The following is a 20878-nucleotide window of genomic DNA, read 5'->3' as shown; positions in this document are numbered from 1 at the left end:
TAAAAGATGTGTTCGGTACACTGTTCAAAACTACTAGTCGCATACTGAACCAACTAATCAAAGTGGCCCACTCTGGCTAAAATACTGGCCCATTTTGACATGCTGCTACAGGTCTGAAACGACACCTGGCGGCACTGACCTAGTCAAAATAGAAATGCTCATGCTTTACATGAGCGTTTTCCCATTTTTGTTTTATTTCTTTTTATACATCAAGCTGCCATGTCAGTGCCAGAAAGTTGGCAGCCTCAGGAAAAGCTCAATGCTGCTACAGGTCTGAAAAGACACCTGGCAGCACTGACCCACTCAAAATAGAAATGCTCATGCTTTGCATGAGCTTTTCCCCATTTTAGTTTTCTTACTTTTTATACATCAAGCTGCCATGTCAGTGTCAGAAAGTTGGCAGCCTCAGGGAAAGCTCAATGCTGCTACATGTCTGAAAAGACACCTGGCGGCACTGACCTAGTCAAAATAGAAATGCTCATGCTTTGCATGAGTGTTTCCCGATTATTTGTTTTATTTCTTTTTATCTTTTAACAAGCTTTTAATAAACTTAGTGAGATCTGTATGTCCATTTAATAAACATGGATACTCATGCAATAGAATGTCTTCTGATTTTATTCAATGAAATGTTGTTTATTATGTTCTAAAACATATTTGTTTAAAAAAGCAACCATTCGGCTCACTATTCGGTTCCGGCCGAATAGCTGGACCAACTATTCGGTATTCGGCCGAATAGTAATTCCACTATTCGCTACACCTCTAATTGAATGTGATACATATTTTTTATGTATATGTGTATTTTTTATGCAAAATATCAAGGGGGTCCTGGGAGTCCCTCTGCCAGACATTAGTCCTGGTTACGAGAGCCTTACCCAGATTCTTAAGCTCACTATCTTTCACAGAGGAGAAATATCCAAAACATAGCAGTCTTTGTCCTGCCCTGGGGCAGTCCAGCACCGAAATGCTAGGCAATTATCCTCTGAACAAGAGTACCAACAGCAACTCCAGACACGTGTTTCAGTCTGGTTGGACCTCATCAGCAGGTTGGAGCAGGTTGGAGCTGTGCCTCTCTAAGAATAGTAAGCAAGGGGTCCACGAAGGCGCGTCGAAGTATCCTTCCTGAGTGACTCCCTTTAAAGCAGGATCCAAGGATCGTCGAGAGGCGTCGAGGAACTCGGCGTTCGGCGTCGGGGGATCGACGGCCCTTCTTGAGTGCCCTCCCTTTAAGGCAGGATTCACGGGTCATCGAACGTCCGACGGAGAACAGGTTGAACTACGGCGGTGAAGTGGCAGCTTCATTCCTAGCGCTGCTCGTCGACGGCGGAGCGTTGGCGTCCTGCAAGGAAGAGGCGTGCGGGGCACCTCAGTGACGATAGTTCTGGACCGCAAGGAGAGGATGAAGAACTTTGGCCCAGCAAGGGCGTCGAGTCATCGGCGTCTCTGTGGTCTTTTAGGTGGCGGGAAACCCACCTGCGGATGCTCCTCGGCTCGTCGACGGTCAGGCCTTCTCCAGCGGGCTAAAGCGGGCGACGATGCAGACGAGAGCGTCCGATGATCAAATGAAGTTCTTAGGCAAACGGGAGCACGGCGGCTCCGGTCGGCGACGGCGGTCATCGACAGTGGCGGACAACAGTCCGGGTGCTTCTCTTAGGGATTCCGCGGCAGTCCCCGTATCCGGTCGGCAGCCTGTCGAAGGCCTTTCTACCAGGGAGCGTTGGCAAAGAACAGCTGTGCACGATAGTCCCTCGTAGCTCAGGAAGAGGGTGCCTTACCAGGTCCTCTCTGGGTCAGTCCTTGGAGACACATCGGCTTTCAGATTGTGAAGGAGCGCAACAGCAATTCTTCTCTTCCAGCAGGGCTTCAAGGTCAAGCTTCAGTTACTCCAGTTACCCGTCGTAGTGGACTTCAGCTTCTGAACAATTTCTAGTGGTGAGAAGGTCCCCAGATATACTATTCTGTCTCTCATCCACATTGCTAGGTCACACTCAGCAGCCAATCATCCAGAAGGGCATTCATGCAGTCAGTCAGCCAATCAGGCACGCAGTGCATTCAGGCCATCCTCCTCCCGCTCAGACACTCACAACAAGGAATGTGGATTGGGACAAGTACCCAGCCATTCAACACTACACACTGCATTCAGGCCAGTTTCGGTCAGGGCTGTCTCAGTCTTTGTCTCTCATGCCAGAAACCAGACAACCACAACAAGAAGTGCATATTGGTCACACACTCCATTCACCCAGGTCCCACCCACAGGAGGTACCCACAACATAAAGTCACTGGGAAGGCTCCAGCTAGTCTGGTCGGGCCTTCACAACAACACCATATATGGCACTTCCACCCAACAGCCAGTCAGGGGGAAGGGACAAAGTCAGGGCTTCCCAGGACTTTGGGAAAACAAGGTAATAGGTAATAGAAAGCGAGAGGCCACAGGGGCCATCTTGTTTTCCATCAGGAATCCACTGATTTCAATGGCAGGGCCGGGGTATCCCAAAATGGAGGATACTCCGTGCACCTGTCAAATTCAGCATGGGACTGCCACCATCCCATACACTGCTCTGCGGGCCACCCACAGGTGCCCAAAAACATACACTAGGGGCACAGGGTTGTACCCCCACCCATGGGTGCCATAAGGGTATCCCACCGGTCCGTTCACCAAAACCAAAAGAGAGAGAGCTGCACCGCCAGGAGTCCCACATGAACCCCTGCGCAGAAAACACAACAGAACACACGATAAAAAGCAGTAAAGGACAAGAATACGGAGGCCCTGTCCCTCCGATACATTTCCAGCATCACAGAGAGGCCTAAAGTTACGCACCAAGGAATGGAGAAGACGAGGGAGAGCTGGGTCTAGAGGGTTGGTGACCTGGATATAATGGGTGTCATGAGGATAGTAACCTGGAATGTAAGAGGTTTGAATAATTATATTAAACGCAACAGAGTCATGACATATTTGAACCGATAGAAAATAGATATTGCCTTGTTACAAGAAACCCACTTGACCAAAGAAAAGCAAGATACAATAGTTAAAAAGTTGAAAGGGACAACCATAGGAGCAACATACTCTGCTTATGCCAGAGGGGTCATAATATGGATAGCACCACATGTCCCGGTTAAGAAGCTGCAATCAACAGGTAAAAAAGACGGAAGGATGGTACTGATTAGGGGGCTGGTGTAAAATAAAGAAGTATGCATAATCAACATGTATGCCCCGAATCAAGATACCACAGCTTACTTTAAGTCTCTGTATACAAAGATTAGCACCTATATTGATAGCACAGTGGTGTGGGAGGTGACTTTAACTGTAAATTGGACCCACTAATGGATAGGTCTGACATGAAAATTGCACACCCGACCCCGGCAGCCAAAGCCTTAAATACCTTATTGCAAACCTTTGTGTTTGGAGATGTGTGGAGACAGCGCCACCCCCAGAAAAGAGAATATTCACATTTTTCTGCTGCGCAAAATCTGTATACGAGACTTGACTATGTGTTTATGGGGGTTGACTCCACAAAGGAGATGACACAAGCGGACTATAAAGCTATAGTTGTATCAGATCATGCACGGTTGGTGGTCACATGGCAGATCAGACCACCTAGAGCTAGAATCCCAACATGGAGATTGAGGACAAAAATCACTAAAGAATATGGGGTTCCGAGAAGACCTGAGAAGAGAAATAAAAGAATACTTTGAACTAAACATGGGCAGTGTAGATTCAGCTGGGACATTATAGGAGGCTAGCCTGGTTGTACAACAGCGAATCCCCTAGGCAGACCATCAGAGCAATACGGGGATGGGAAAGTACAAGACACCCAGGAAGGAGACGCATGCTTCTAGGACTATTATAAAAGGTTATATGCAGATCCCATTGAAGAAGAAGGGATAGATGTTCGGGAAGCCTTAGAGGAAATTACACTCCCCAAACTCGAAGAAGCAGAAAGAGAAAGCCTGAAACCCCACTAACGATAGAGAAACTGGAACAGGTGATCAAGGCACTACCCACCAGTAAGGCCCCCAGGGCAGACAGGCTCCCTAGCGAATTTTTATAAAACTTACAAGAAGGAAATGCCCCCCCCCCCATTGTTAGCAATGCTCAACGAGGCGCTGAGTCGTGGCAAACTACCCGAGTCCCTACGAGAGGCGATTATTATTCCACTCCTCAAGCGCAATAAACCAGACACAGAATGCAGGTTTTATAGACCCTTATCACTGCTCAATCAGGACAGTAAGATCCTGATGGCAGTGATGGCAAACAGGCTAAACCAAATTATAAGCAAACTGGTACATACAGACCAGATGGGTTATGTTCCGTAGAGGAACATAACAGACAATTTTAGGAGACTCCATCACGTCATGGACCACACTCATGACAACACGCAAGAAGTAGCAATAATCTCACTAGACGCGGTTAAGGCGTTTGACTCCGTTAAATGGCCCTGGTTATTGGCGGTTTTGGAAGAATATGGGGTGGGGCCCACATATCTGAGTTGGGTGCGATTATTATATAGTGAGCCAGTGGCACAGGTTGAAACGGGCACCAATATCTCTGAACAATGGCAGCTAAGTAAGGGCACCAAACAAGGATGCCCGTGGTCCCCGATGTTGTTTATTTTAGCACTAGAACCCTTGGCAGTGTACTTAAGGCAGCAATATGGGGAAGTGGGAATCACAGTTACAGGAGAATAACACCTGATATCACTATACGTGGATGACATGTTACTGTATCTGAGATACCCCGAAGAGAATCTGCAATATATATACTGGAGGTAATGGCACGATATGCAATGTTGTCAGAGATCACAATTAACCCACAAAAGTCGAGTATATTCCCCCTGGGGAGATATGTAGGGATACCAAAAATAAAATTGCCAATATTGCTAATAGCTTGGGAAACGGAAACGTTTCGATACTTAGGAATAGACGTATACCATAACTCTGAAGTTGAACACAGAGGGAATACTGAAAAGATAGTATCCAAAATAGAAAAAAGTATGGTATTGTGGGCTAAACTACCTTTGTCCATGAAGGGGAGGGTGGCATTATTGAAAATGGTGGTGCTGCCTAGGTTACTACATTGTTTTGCGAATGTCCCATACGAGATACCTAAAAGATTACTTTCTAAATTACAAAGCACATGCGGGGGGGGTCATATGGCATAATACAAGAAACATCTAGCTAGCTATCTACAATATAAGATGGCTTTACAGAAGGACAAACAACTGAATCTAGATTGTTTTGTGTTGAAAGCTTGACGTCTTTTCTAAATGAAAGAATGTGCTTACCAAAACAACATAGAGTGGGAGAAGGCAGACTACTGAGATTGGGAGGAAATACATGGCGTGGAACCTGCAAGATGATGGGTAACTTGACCCCGTGGTCCCCACAGATACCGCTAGTTGCGCTGCATGAAATAGATGAACAAATGAGGCTGCAGATTAGGCAGAAATGGGAACCTGTGGGAATAGTGTGAGGAATGGATGTTCTACAGACAAGGCCTGAAGCTGGCTTACACACCTTGCCGAAGTCACCGCAGTCAGAAAAGCCATTTTCCACAAAAGGGACTTCAAGTCCACAGTAGCTCTGGGCTGAAAAGGTTTATGGCATAAGGCAGTGAGGACCACATTCAATTCCCACCTACGATGCGGATTGTGCACAGGTGGATAAAGATGCAATAGACCTGCAAAGTGTCTTTTAATGACAGGGTTTGTCAATGAAAAAGTGCAAGTGGCTGTGGACAGGTAAGCAGCGATAGCCGACAAATAAGTCCTACAAGACATGTATGCCTGAAGTTGCCAGGTGAGAAACGAAAAACAGGACGGTGTCGATGGTAGCATCTCTGGGGTCCTGCTGCTTAGCTACATACCAGTGACCGAACCGGAGCCCCTTGCTCCTATGCTGAGACCTTGTGGAAGGTTTTCTAGCCGCCTGGATAATACGCATATTATCCGCGGACAAGTTGAAACTTTCTAAGGATTTCAACTCGGGCACCATGCCGCCAAGCTGAATGATTGTGGGGAGGGGTGCCACATCTGCTGGTCGCTCTACTGAAGCAGGTCGGGAATCAGCGGATGCCTGATCGTTAGGCACACTGACAGATGCTGAAGATCCGAAAACCAGAATCTGGCTGCCTACCAAGGGGTTATGAACAGGAGAGTGCAATTCATCGTGTTCCTGAGCTTGCATAGCGCACAGTGAATCAGAGGAAGAGGCGGGAAGGTGTAGGCCCTCATGTTGTGCCACAGAATCTCGAGAGCAAGGGAAGAAGCTCAGAGTCTGTTCCTGGAAGCATAAAGAGGAAGTTCCCTGTTTGGAGATGTCGTAAAGAGGTCCACTTCTGGAGTTCCCCAATGGCAAAAAAGGTTGGAGAGGATCTCTGTGTTCAGTTCCCACTCGTAGCTGACCACCGCTCGTCGGAATGTGCACTGCCAGCAGCCAAACACTGTGCTGAATGGCCCATTCCCAAATCCAAATGGCTAGATCTACAAGGTGAGGTGACATGGTACCCCCCTGCTTGTTGATGTAAAACATGGATACTGCATTGTCTGTGCGGATGTGGACCACTCTGTTCACAATCACTGGCTTAAAAGCTTGGAGTGCCAGGAAAATTGCCAGAAACTCCACATAATTTATGTGAAATCATCTGTCCTGTGGTGACCATTGGTCAAAAACCTGAAGATGATCCAACGTCGCGCTCTATCCAATAAGGGAAGAGTCTGTCGTAATGGTCGTTTGAGGGGAGGGCTCCTGAAAAGGAGCACCCACCGACAGATTGCTGGAAGATGACCTCCATAGGAGATCTGTCCACATGCAGGGTGGAACATGGAATAATTTTGGTATCTGGGTCCACTGCCTGAAGCCAGGAGCTCCGAAGAGCCATCTGCGTGAGTCGCATCTTGAGACGAACAAGGGGAAGAGCAAGCACGCACAAGGCCATGAGGCCTAGAAGCTTCTGGAACCACCAGGCCGACATGCTCTCTGACTGAATGAACACCTGACACGTGGTCAACAGATCCGCCATCCTGTGTACAGTCAGGTAGACTCTGCAGTCGATCGTGTTCCAACAGAAACCCAGGATTATCAGGTCCCAGAGATCGTCATGGAGGACTTCCACCAGTTCACTGACAGCCCAAGGCAGAACAGGAGCTGGAGGAGAGACTGAAGGTTGCTCGAGGCTTTCACTGGATAAGGACTACGGAGAAGCCAGTCGTCCAAAGATGGATACACATGCATACCCTTAGCCAACATCATCTTCGTGAAGACATGTAGCGCTGAGCTGAGACCAAAAGGGAGCACTCGGAATTGGAAGTGCTCCTCTCCCAGGGAGAACCGCAGATATTTCCGATGCGGGCTCCAGATCAGGATATGCAAATACACGTCCCGAAGGTCCGCTGAGCCAGTCGCCCTTCTGAAGAGCAGACTTTATTTGGCAGGGTGTGATCATCTTGAATTTCTCTTCGGGAAGAGAAAGGTTGAACTGGGAAAGGTCTAGGATGGTGCGCAGGCCAGCCTGGTTGGGTTTGGGCACCGTGAACAGACAAGAGTAAAAACCCTCCCCTCGTTCCACTAGGGGAACGGGTTCCACGACCTTAGATCTAGAAGCTTCTGGACCTTGGCTCTGAGGCAGGGTGTCCCCGATTGCTGAAAGGGAAGATTGAAGGGTTGGGTATGGGCAAGCAGAAGCCCGACCGAGCGATGGACAAAACCCACCGGTCTTCGGTGATGGTTTGCCATGCCTCCAGATGAGACGATATTCGTCCTCCCACCAGAGTCTCGTGCGACCGCCAAAAAATATAATTTTGCAGACTTTTCGGCAGAGAGACTACCTGTCCCTGAAGCGGAGGCTGAAGACTGAGAGAAAAATCGACCCCGTTGCTGTCCCCGACGGGAGCTACCTGTCAGAGGATCACATCTGCGTGACCTATGGTCTTGGAACCCTCTGAAGCCTGAGGAGGACCGAGACTGGGATCCAGATCTCTGAGCTTTGACTGGGGGCTTCACAAGCATCGACAGGGATTTGGTAGTCTTTGTAAGCTCCTCATCTGTTGAAGAATGAAACAACTCTTGGCCATCAAAAGGCAAGTCCAGAACTTTATCTTAGACCGCCTTTGAAAACTTTGTTGCATGAAGCCAAGTTTGATGAGAGGTGTCCACCCCCAACATGAGGCCTCGAGCTGAGGTATCAACATGGTGCGCAGCAGCCTCTAGAATATCCTGCGCCAATACCCTGGGGTCTGACAAACCGCCTTTAAAGTCTTCCAGCCTGTCCCCAGGAATGAACTCCCAGAGGTCCGCCAAATCCCTCCACAGTTTCATATTCGCTGCCACCAAAATGACCTCTGCGTTAGCCTGACGCAATTACAGCGCTGAGTTGGCAAAAACGTTCTTGGCCAAGGAATCGAGCAACTTGTCTTCCTTGGCCAGAACTTGAGCCGCAGCAGCAGAGGTCGCAGAGGCCGGCCTGGATTGCAGGCAGGCGGCCGCTACTAACGTTGAGGAAGGTAGCGGACATGACGCCAAGGCTACTTCCTCGGAGGTGTGAAGCCTGTAATGGGGCGTCAATTCTCTTATATAGATGGAGCCCAGTATGGGGTTTATCCCAGACTTTGCAGGCCTCGGCCAGCGCATCCCTCTGAAGGAAAAGGCTGGTGCGCTCCTGCAGAGACAAGGTGAGCGCCCCCAAAAGCACCCCTTCCTGCGGAGCGTGTGCCTCAGGTACTGGTATGTCAAGGAGTGACATCATGTCCAGGACCCGGTCATGGAATGCTCTGACAGAGTGGGGCTGGTCCTCACTATCCTGATCTGCCCGAGGGTCGTCCAGTATGTCAGGATCTGCCAGCAGTTGCGATGTAAACGGTGTCAAATTGACGTCTCGCTCTTCTGGAGCCTTGTCAACCGGAGACAGACGAGGCAGAGGCGGAAGAGCTGGAAGCGGGCTGGGAGGTGGAGGTGGCGGGGCGACAGGTGCTATGACTGGAACTGTCGGGGCAGGATGCGGCACCGGAGGGCAGATCTCCATAAAAAGACCTTTAAAGTACTCCCTCATAGGATCAGAGTTCATAAAACTCTGAAACTTCCCAAAAAAGGCATCCTCTGCCGAAGCTTTAGGCACCGGAGTGGGCAGAGGCCGCTCATGAGGGGCATACCCTCACGAATGTAGAGAGGAAGGCTGCCAAGAGGGCCCGCCACCAACCCCGTCTACATAGACCAAGTAGGAGGAAGCGAGACTGTATGTGGTAGTGGCATCCGAGCAAGCCAGTCAAAAGAGGGCCAGAACGGATTCACACTGTCCCGTGGAAAAGGTTGTCCACCAAAAAGAAGGTTCCCAGCACCCGTAGTCGATAGTGTGGGTGTGATGGAAGAATCCAAAATGGCCACCGTAGACCATGCGGGAAGGCCCACCATTTTGTTAGCATTTGAGGAGAACTGTGTATGGATGAAGCAGGTAACTCCACAGACTTGATCGAAACTTTAGCCTTAACACAAGGATCCTCGGCAGAGCTGATACTATGGGGCCTGGGATGTTTACTGGACATCCTGACGTGACCCCCTGAATTAGCCTCCAAGAGAGGAACCTCGGCAAAGCCGGTAACAGAGGAGATACAGTCAGCGACCTCTCGCTGTGCCCCCTTAACAGAACCGGTATCGCCGCGAGCACAGGAATGTTAAGGAATCCACCTCACAGACAAGACCTTAACGAGCCTCTCAGTTCTGTTGGTACACACATTAGCCTCGATGAGAGGAGCCTCGGAACGGAGTCCGGTCTGTATAGCGCCCCCGAGAGGGGCCTCAAACCGTGGTTCGTACAGAAAGCCGCAACGAGGCCTCAGGGCACACCCCGGTGTCTGTATGGGAAGCTCCAGACAAGGAGACCTCGGAGCGAACTAAGCCAGCACGACTGGGCTGGCTATTAGCACCTGATTGGTGAACCTCGGATCGTAATCCGGTGTCGGCAGGCCCCTTGCGGGACTCCTCGGAGAAAACCCTGGTAAGCCTATTAGGCCTGTGAGGCACCTCCAGAAACACCTAGGTAGCAGAACTCTTGAAGCCCCTCCCAGACCTGGAGGACCCTGGGAAGGAGTCCCCCGGCCGGGGTGCCCTAAAGAGTAAGGAAGTTACCCGGGCGTCTCTTCTTTTCGCAGATGAAGAGTTGAAAATGCGGTGGAGGAACTCGCTCCGAAGAAGACGACGGTGAAGTGCCCGGACCGAAATGGAGTCCCAACAGTGATCCGGCCCCAGACACTTCAAACAGAAGAATGGGGATCCGCCCTAGCGAATGCGACGTTTGCAAGAGGAACAAGAGACAAATCCCAAATGATCCGGCATAGACGGAGGACTACACGACTGCAGAACCGGAGCAGGAGGGGACAACAGGAAACAAACAAAAAATGTCTTCCCGGTGATGCAAGTGCGTCCAGCCCCGAATGCGTGGAGAAAAGGACAGAACGGCGATGCACGGGCCGGAGCTAAGGAGGGCGGGGTTACAGCCGCGTGCGGTACCCCGCGTAAAAAGAGAAGGAGGACACATTTTTCAATTTGATGGTTTTTTACGAAAGTGCTTCGGTCCCGTCGCATTGGACGGAATGTCCCAAAAGTATGGAGGAAAGGGGACGGGACGTAGGAGTACGGCGGGCCGCACTATGTGCCTTCGTTACCAAGCTATGGTACTTTCTCTGTGAGGCTAGGCTTTGGAATGCTTGGAAGCGTTCGTCAGAGCTTCAGGTACATAAGTGTGTTGTTTTTATTTTCATTTGCTACAATGGCCCTCATTACGACCCTGGCGGAAATCGAAAAACGATGGCGGAAATGCAATACCGCCATCGAATAGCGCTCGGTGCGATTATGACCCGTCACCGTAAAGTACGATGCCATTAGCGACACCGTAGTGAACGCCAACGCTAACTGCACCAAGTACGCGCACGAGCGCCAAGCGAAACCGTAATTACCACCATGGCGCAACGGTACGGGAATTCTGACCCTAGCGGACATGTACCTAACGCCATCAAGCATGGCGGAAAGTACCATTCCGCCATGGTGAGAAGTACGGCATCGCGAACGAACCGTAAAAGGCCCTACAGAGTGCCTGTACACCACTCCCTGGCCACTTTGCACAACTCCTCGTAGGTTTAATGAAGTCACACAATGCAACCAGTGAAATGTACAAGTCACCCATGCATGCCAACGAACAAATGAATGTAGGGGCTCCAAGTGCCATGTGAGTGGCCATCCATATTAGCCATGGCACCCTTGCCGTACTGATGCAGCACAGGCATGTGAAGCTTCAAGTACAGCAACATGAACTGAAAACTGAGACAAACAAAAACAGGCCCCCCATCGCTTGACACCAGTGTAAGGCAACATTCAAAGCAGTATCCTGAGTAAGACTGCACCAGCCCTGTACTCCTGCCAGTAAACAAACCAACCATCAGCATAAGCATGTACCACACAAGTTGGCAGAGTGACTGAGCAGCCAGGCTCATCTCAAGAGGGGCCAATGGGAGCTGCAGGGCACAGATGGCACGAATACAGAAGCTATTCCAATGGACATGACCTCAGTCTCCCTCCAAGAAACGCATGCAAACACAGGCACCTGTGACCAGCCATTTTCTGATAATCACATCATTCCACCAATCCACCTGGCTGACCGGCATCTGTTACACAAAAGCTAATCCCCCTCCCATGAGCATGACATCATTAAAATAGTCATAATGGCAGGCCCTATCCCTGACCTCACTGGGCTTCGTAGGCAAACGCGCCCAGTACAGTACCACGCAACTATACTCAGAAGCCGGAACCCAAAGCAGATCTTCTCACAATACATCGCTCCACAAATAGGAATATGCTACATTACTTGCAAAGAATAACGCTACACGGTCAATATCACAATCAAAATTTAATGCACAACAAAATCACCAAGCCCATACAGCTATTAGGTCATGAACTCCAAAATATATTTCATTATTGTGTGCTGCATCCGCAATAAATGACCAGCTTCTTCTTGTGTGACGCCCTGTTCCTTCATGGTACACAGGGGCTACATTCATGTTCAAAAAGGCAACATGGAAGCGCCTAGAACCGCAGGGCCGTCCCATTAGGTAGGCACTAGTCCAGCTGAAAGGTCGAAATGTTGCTCCTAGCCACTAGTACTGCGTAAGGGCATGTGGGCCATTGGCGATCGTCCCACAAGATCGTAATGGTGCTCCACTGATTAACACGAAGCAGCAGGTGTCGGGAGTAAAAGCCATCTGCAGGAGTGGCATACAGATGGCAGCGGCAAAAGGGGAGGAGATACCTGTCACCCAAATGAAATGAAAAAGAATAGTATGGGCATCAGAACTCCATTTGAATTACTCACTTCAATGATCACACTAAATCCACAGCCATATGCATGCTAGCCCACTCAAAAGGATCAATCGCACCCAAAAATCACTTGCGAATCATAACTATATAAATCGAGGTGAAAACACTATTACAAACGAGTGTTTGTGTGCATGCGTCTGTTAAAACAGAATCCATTAGATGGGATTAGTAACGTGCATAGACACAAGTGTCCGAAGGCGCGTCGAGACAGGGAGGGTTCAACAAGGGCAGATAGACGATGGTCCCACTATGGCAGCCCTGCATCACATAGCGCAGGGGAAGTGGATAGATTACAAAAACCCATGTACATGGCAGACTCTCTATTAAATCATCTGTCCATGCATCCATACATTATTCCCTCATCCCTGTATGAAAACGCCTGATTATTTACTCACATAACATGTGAAACTTCCATTGAGTCTGTGCGTAATGCAGTCTGCAAAATCCACTGTGCTCCAGGCCGGAATTCTAGTGTTGTGAAGTAACATGTATTTGGGAACGTCCTGCCTTATCCTCCACTACGCTATTGCGCATCCCATACTATTCATATCAATCATTGCATTCTCGCCATGGCCCCTGTCCCAAGGACATTAAACAATAGAACTTTATATCTGCAGTCAGACCTGTGGGCGTCTCCTCACCGCTAGCTGGAAACCGAAAGCGCTGTCCTTCGAATTCCTCATTTGCAACATCACGTCGAAAATGCATCTGTGACCGCATGAAATCACAAATTCATCCATGTAGTGCGGCAGTGTGTGAAAATGGCAACTGGCTTCACTCACAAATGGGACGCCCCGCCCGTCGGTGAACCGCGGTACAGTGCTGCATGAGGGTCCACCGTTAATCGAGTACTACATTCCACTGACCCTTCACAAGTTTGTTCGCGACTGCAAAAATAGTATGTGAAACAATGGGACCATGGCATAATGAACATATGAACCAATATCTCACTTCCATCGGGATGAAATACATGATTGTAATAGCAAGATGCCATGCGTCGAATTGCAGCGTTGTGTGCGGGACGTGCTCGGCCAAAGGGGATTGCAGCTTGCACAGGTGGAATGAATCACCACAGGTGGAGGCTATACAGCTTGAAAACACATAAATTGCACACCCAACCCCCTCCCACAACCACACCCACTCCAAAATGCTACCGGCAGGACTAGCGATGTTGGCCCTGGGGGACCTGATAGCACTGCAAGTACTCCAACTTCAAGAAGAAGACGAACACCAACTACTACAACAACCGGCCGCACAGAGGAGACGCAGGAGGAGGAGGAGGGCAAGGCAGGGCCAGCAAGGCCCACCAGCACAGCCACCACCACCACGCAGGCAGCCCGCAATCCCACGACTCCGAGCACATCCGTTCAACCTCACTGATGAGAAGATCCACACCCTCTACCGTTTGGACCGGGACACCATAACCGCCATTGTGGACATGACACACGCTGACCTTGTCAGCATGATAGATAGCCCAACCGCCATCCCACCCCTACTGAAGGTGGTGTCTGTACTCCACTTCCTGGCCACAGGCACCTACCAGCACACAGTCGGACAGTTGCATGGCATTTCACAGCCACTGTTGTCACGGACACTATTGCAAGTGCTCGATGCCCTCCTGAAGCACGCAGACGACTACATCTCTTTACCACGCTCGGAGCAGGAGATTACAAACACAAAAGTGGGATTCCATGCACTTGGCGGCATACCGGGTTGCATTGGTGCCATCGACTGCACCCATGTGGAATTGGTTGTCCCACATGCCATGGAGGCCCAGTACCGCAACCGAAAACAATATCATTCTCTTAATGTACAAATGGTGTGTGACTCCAACAGGATCATTACACATTGTTGTGCCCGATTTCCTGGATCAACCCATGATTCCATGGTCTTACGGAACTCTACAATACCACGCTACATGGAGCGACACGCAGGGAACAGATCCTGGCTACTCGGTGAGTCTCATTTCATGCATGATAATGTGGGGTATGTGATGCGGCAATGACCTGGCAGGAAGGGGGGGGGTGCTTACGTAGCAATGGCATTCCTCAAACATCCTTTATTGTCCACATACAGGTGATGCCGGGTATCCACTGAAGAGATGGCTCCTTACACCACTCCGGAACCCACAGAACCAGCATGAGGAGGACTACAACCATGCCCACTCACGTACCCGTGTAGTCATAGAACAGGCATTCGGCCTACTGAAGGGTCATTTCCGCTGCCTCAGCAGGTCTGGCGGGGCACTCCTGTACCGCCATGAGAAGGTTGCAAAGATGGTCATGGCATGTGTCATGCTACACAACATGTGCGTACGTAGAAATGTGCCCATGCCCCCTGACGCAGAACTGCAAGCACCTGAATATGGTCATGATGAGGGTGGGGATGTGGCAGCACCTCAAGGAGTCCGCGAGGCACAGGAGGGACGTGAAATCCGTCAGATTATCATAGATTCATGCTTCTAGCACTCACGCCTGGTGGCTGATACATGGACACGGGACTTGTGGCACTGTGTGTGTCTGGAACATGCACAATATGGACTGTACGCCTATAATGGTCTCGTACACAAAGATCAATGTCCACACATCTCATTGGATGATAGTGAAATGTTTATCGCATATGTGAAATTACGTTACACACCCCATCGACCCGCCACCCAAGTAAGCCCAACACACCCCCTCCACCCTCCTACCTCCCCCCCGAACACCAGTGTCCAAAGATGCTCATTGTCAGTGGGCAGACGCTATTGCAAGCCCCCTCTCCGGGTATCAGGGGCACCCCTGCCTGTGGAGCGCAGGTTCCTCCCAGATCTACGTTGGGGGCTGCCCTGGACGGAACTTGCAACGGATGATGTCTCTGCCTGCTCACGTCCATGCATGTCCCTAAGGGTTTGTGAGAGCTCAGTGAGCACACGGCGCACAGCGGCAAGTTCAGCACATACGTCTTTGGACGTCGCATGCAGTTCCCCCCTCAGGCTCTCGGTGCTTCTCTCCATTTGTACTCTCAGGCTCTAGGTGCTTCTCTCCATTTGGACTCTCAGGCTCTCAGTGCTTCTCTCCATTTCTGCCCTAAGTGTCTCTGTACATGTTTCTATGGCTGCCTTAGTACCCCCACATTCATCAGCATGGTCCTTGAGAAGCGTGGCCAGTTGCTGCTGTTGCACGATCACCTGGTCGAGGGACTGTTGCCTCTGCTGGGCCATGGACATTTGCGGTGGTGTCACAGAGGGGCTGATCACCTCATGTTGCCTTGACACAGGGCTTGTGGGGGATGGCCAGTCGTCGTCTTGTGGGTGCCCCTGCGTGGTATCCTCATGGTGTACGGGATGAAACAAACAGGGGGATTGAGACAGGTCATGGATGGATCCTACATCGACATCACCGTTTTCTGTGTCGGAGCATGCTGCCATTAATGCAGTGTCACCTATGGTGCTGCTGCCACCAGAAGCAGTGCCTTCTGTGGCATCCATTGGGGGGGCCTGTGGTGGTGCTGTTGTGGCCATGCTGGGTGCTGGGGTGCCTGTTGAAGTCCCCTCCTGTGTGCTGCCACTTGATTTGTGCTGCTGCCGTGTCTTGATCCGTGCAGCTGTGGTGGAGGGTCTTTGGCCGTTGGTCTTGGCCCTCTTTGCAGGTGTGCTGGTAGGGGTGTCCTGGAGCTCGTCGTTTGAATCGGACCCTGTGGTGGAGTAAAGGAGGGCAAGCGTTATTAATGGGTCTGTGGAAATTGGAATGGCATTGTATCACATGCATTGGGGTGGTACCTGAGGGTGATTTGGGTCAGGGCCTTGGAGGTGTTTACATTTTTGTGTGGATTGAGGATGCAGTTGTTTTGCAGCCTGCAGTTAGGGGGTGCCTGCTGCACGTGTAGAGGGTGTTTTTAGGAATTTTAATTATTTATTTATTTAATGTGACTTTTAATGTGCGCTATCAGGCCAATGTATGTGGACGTTTTCCTGGACATGTGTTTCGGTTGCACTATGTGGGCACATGGTACTTCACATGATTGGACATTGTGGTTTTAGCATTGTTTTATTTGGGACACCTACCTGATTCTTCGGATGTCTGCACTCCTTTCTCCATCCCTCCGACTCCCTCTATGGTCTCCATTCCAATGGTGGAGGCACAGATTTCTTCCCAGGGGGTCAACTTGATGGGTGATTCCGATCCTCCACCGGTAGCTGTGGCAATGTTACGGTTGGCGGATAGTATGCTCCGTACGCGTATCCGCAAGTCGTCCCATCGCTTTCGGCATTGCTGTGGGTTGCGGGGTGCGGTCCCCACCGCACTTACCCGCTGTGCCACCAGGGCCCATATGGCCTTCTTGTTCGCAAGTGCCGTCCTGGTCATTTGCGTCGAGAAGACGACGGCAGCATTCTCCTGGAGGGTCTCTGTGAGCACCGTGAGTTCCTCACGGGAGAAGTGGACCTGCCGCTTGCGGTCGCACGCTTTTTTCGCTACTTTTCCCATTGTTTTTGGTTTCACTAGGGTGGATGACGGGTTGGGATGTGTCTCAGGGTAGTATTTTTAATGGTTGTGTGGAAATTCTGATTTTATAGGTGTACGGCGTGCTGTTTCCCGTTCCGGGACCATGTTTTTGCTTCCGTTTCCGTATATTTACGGTCACCGTATTTTCCGATTGCCGCTCATTACGGTGACCGCTATGATCGGTGGCGGAATTGCACCTAGGTCGCCGTACGACGGCGGTGAGGGGCGTTTTGGGGACATTTCCGCCATCGCGGACTTTGCACTTCCGCCATGGCGTAGTGCTTGTGCCCGATGGGTCAGAATTAGCCGCACTTTACTCCGTCGTGCAATGGCGGAAACGCTATTTACGCTATGGCGGTCAGGTCAGTTGCTTTCCGCCAGGGTCGTAATGAGGGCCAATGTCTTTAATGTTCTTTCTTTAACTATTGTACCTTGTCTTTGCAGGTTTTCGGAGGTCGGAGGATTCTACGATGAAGCCGTAGCGGAGGAGGAGGAGGAAGATCGCTGACTGAACTGCAGAAATACAGAGAAAGAAGTCACCTGTCGGAGGACTGCTGCTACGGAAATTCTTGTCAGGTACGTTGAACAACTTAGCTCTGTGGATCTTCTGTTAGTTCAAGAAGTTCATAACAATGACTTTTCTGGTGTCTTTGCAGGTCTGTGAGCTGAGTGCCAGTAGCGTTACACTGCTGTCTGCGGAACTAACGCAAAGCGCGTGTTACTGCGGGTGCAGGCTTTTCTAGTCCTCCATGCCCAACTACTAGTTCTCAATTACTACATAGTCTGTGAAACGCAAGCGGCCATCTTAAGGGAAATTATTAACCATTGGATCTCTATGGGAGACCACTGAGGTTTTGGTACTGAGGTATGTGAGAACGCTGGGTTTGCCATGCTAATACCCATCTAGCCCCCACAGATCTGCACCAAGAACCCTTTCTGGCCTAAATACCTGATCCCAACCCTGCAACTCTGGAGGTGATCATGGCAGATTATATGCTTTGTGTACCATTGATAGGGCCTGTTGGCAAGGGTTATTTTCCTCCATTCTGCAAGGTGATAACATACCCTCCTGCCCACCCGCGAGCTGTGAACTGGCACCCTCACATCACTTAGACTGTTTGGGATCTGGTGTAGGGGAGGGCTGAGAAAAGAATCACCTAGGAGTGGGCATGGCTGCTTCCTCCGCAGAGCACTAGGAGATCTGCCCTTCCTATAAAGCTGGTCATGGAATCCTCCAAACCCTCCCGAATTCCTGGAGGAAAAGGATTGCCTTTGTAGCACAGGGGACCGTGGTTTGGCAGGCTGCTTGGTAAGGGAAGCCAAGACTTTGCAGTATATGCACTGTTTTTATTTAGTTCCTCATCTGTGTCAGGACTAAATAGTTCCACCCCGCAAAGGGTAAATCCAGAACACAATCTTGTGCCTCTGGATGGAATTTTGCAGCCTTTGGAAACTTCTAAAGGCTACCCTAATAGCCATGTCCAAAATGATTGTAGGAAGCTTCCATAGGGTCTTGGGCTACATGGTGAGCTTTGGAAAAGCCTGAGCCGAGACCTGCTTGAAAGTCAGGTGGAATAAGGGAATCTTATTCTCCAAATTTCTTCCAAAATGTAAGGATAGCCTCTGCATTTAATTGCCTAACTATGACAACTTAATTCTGGTATGCCTTTCTTCCAGCTGCATCCAGGATGCGGTCTTCACGTCCATGCATATTTTGGGAGGAAGAAGCATAGGTTGATGAATGGGCTTTGCCAAAGAGAGTTTTGTTGGTTCTACTATGGTTTACTTTTTTTGACATGTGCAGTGCAGATGCAGGTTTCTGCCTTATCTTAATGGCTTCTACCACCATGTCAGCCTGCAAATGTATACCTGACCAATATTCTGCCTTTAGTGACAGGACAAAGGAGTGAACCCCTTGGTCTTTTTTTTCCTTAGTAATCTGGAATCCCCAGATATTCCATCAAAACCTGTACCCTGTCATGCCAACATCAGTATCTCCTCAGTGACCTCTGAAAACCACATTGTGGTCTTCATCATCAACCAGAAGATGGGGTGGCAGTGGAGGAAGAGGTTGAGGTGGGTCCTTTGACATAGGATGAGGAGAAGGCATCAAAGGTTGTGTCCCAGGGTGGGCCTCTCAAGTGGTTGGCTGTGGTGGAAAATTCAAAGCCCTGGTTGCAGGGATTGCATAGATGGGTGTTGTGGATCTCATGGATGAGGTGTGGGGAGGAGCAGTTCTTTCATGAGGTTCTTGGAATATTGCTTCATAGGCCCCCGAATGCGTGGGGTTTCAGAGCCTCTCCAAAAAATCTGTCCTCTCTTGGCGTGACAGCCGGAGGGACCTCGGGTGGACCTTGGTGACCTGTTACTTGGAGGCACAGAAAGAGGTGGGGCAAATATCCCCTCATGCCGGGAGACCTTTTCACCTGGAAGAGAATGGAGAAAGTCACAAGGAGCAGAGAGGAAGGTGAGGTAGGTATCTGTCTGAATCTCCAAGGGTACCAGCGACACGTCCCCCGGTGACTGTCCTGAGTCCAATCCTGACACAGTGACAGCAGAAGAACCTTGTTACATAGTGTGCCGCGGATGAGTTGCGACTGAGGTACCTGTGTGGGCCGCGTAGCTATCTGAGGAAGGGCAGAAAAGGGGTGCCAAACACTCCCTCAGGACTCTGGGACCCTCAGACACTGACTCGGTAAGAGGAGTGGGCGAGGCCTCGGGTCATAATCGGGTATGAGGTGTAAATGACCTTGGGAACGTAGACCCCGGGACAGTCGTTGTCAGAGGCCAGAGCCTCCTTGGATCGTAGTCCGGTATTAGACATCAGAGGATCCTAGTTGCAAGCTCTGATAGAACTCTTCACAGAGACCTTGCACAAACCCCAGTAATGCGGCAGCTAACGGAGACAGGCCCGAACGAGCCCACATGTCTCATCTACACCCTGGCAGGGTGTTGCTTGGACGGCGGGGGGCAATAAAAAAAAGTTTTCTTTACTCACCTTTCTTTTACACAAAGAAATATTTGAGGTGATATTTCTGGGACGCCCGGAAGATTTCTTCTCACCCTGCAAATCGACGCTTTATGAATTTTTGAGAAAGCGTGTCACAGAGCGCACACATGTCCTGGCGGGTATGAGGCCCAAACACTCGAAACAATGTGAGTGTGAGGATCTGCCACGTGAAAATGACATGCGAAACCCAATGCACGATGAGAATCTCGCTTTACCCAGCATATAAAGTGAGGGAGAACAAATTAAACAAATTGCAAAGATAACATGCAGAAGCAGTGAAGAAAAAGAAAAGAGGGCTGCCTTAGGCATCTAACCTGTCTGACAAGGAGAAAGGGACTGAGGGGGAAGGAGTGTAGGAGGCGGAGACTAGGACATGGCCACGAGGTGCACACGTGGTCCACTTCTGCTTATCAAATTCTTAGAGAGGAAGCATTCTAGGGTTTTCTAGGGCTCTGGTCCATCCCCACATGGTGAGAACTCCAAAAGTATGGCGCAAAGGGGACTGGGCATAGCAGTATGAAGAATTCTTGCTGATATCGAGATGGATAGATTGACAATGAGTGATTCTAGCCGGTGGCTTTCAAACCAGACAAGGTGAGAGTGGCAAATTCAACAAGAACTCTATACCTACTTGCGCTGGAGTCTGGGGGCAAATGGCTGCTGACCCAACGACTCCCTATGATGTGCAGGATGTGGAGATGTTCCCTCAGGTGTTTCTGGGAAGCAGTCCACCACAAAAACAAGTCCAACGAGATTGTGCCCTTGACTAAGGATGCAGAGGCGGTATAATGACGACAGCCTAACAATCCAACCATGACCTATGTGCAAAGAATTTATAGTCCGGAAATGTTAGGAGCTGACCCAGGAACTGTGAGTGATTTTGTGCGTTTTGAACTTTAACTCCTTCTATAAAGTCTGTTGAATACTGTTTGGAACTTTACTGGCCTGTAACCTTGTAAATATGCTCCATGCACAGATCGCTTATTTTGCCCTCCTCACCCTTAAGGAGACGTATCCACCCTTGTTCCTC

The 20878-nt window shown here is 50.0% G+C and overlaps 1 protein-coding gene across 2 annotated transcripts in view; it reads right to left on the bottom strand.

Moving 5' to 3' along the window:
• LOC138565943 (regulator of microtubule dynamics protein 3-like) overlaps positions 1-20878 on the bottom strand; it is a 2735427-nt gene that overhangs the window by 210461 nt on the left and 2504088 nt on the right. The window lies entirely within an intron of this gene.

The sequence above is a fragment of the Ambystoma mexicanum genome, chromosome 2p, assembly GCF_040938575.1.
Source record: "Ambystoma mexicanum isolate Mex_15411 chromosome 2p, UKY_AmexF1_1, whole genome shotgun sequence".
NCBI lineage: Eukaryota > Metazoa > Chordata > Amphibia > Caudata > Ambystomatidae > Ambystoma > Ambystoma mexicanum.
Note: the sequence above shows the minus strand (reverse complement) of the source record. Positions and strands in the feature narration are given on the sequence as shown.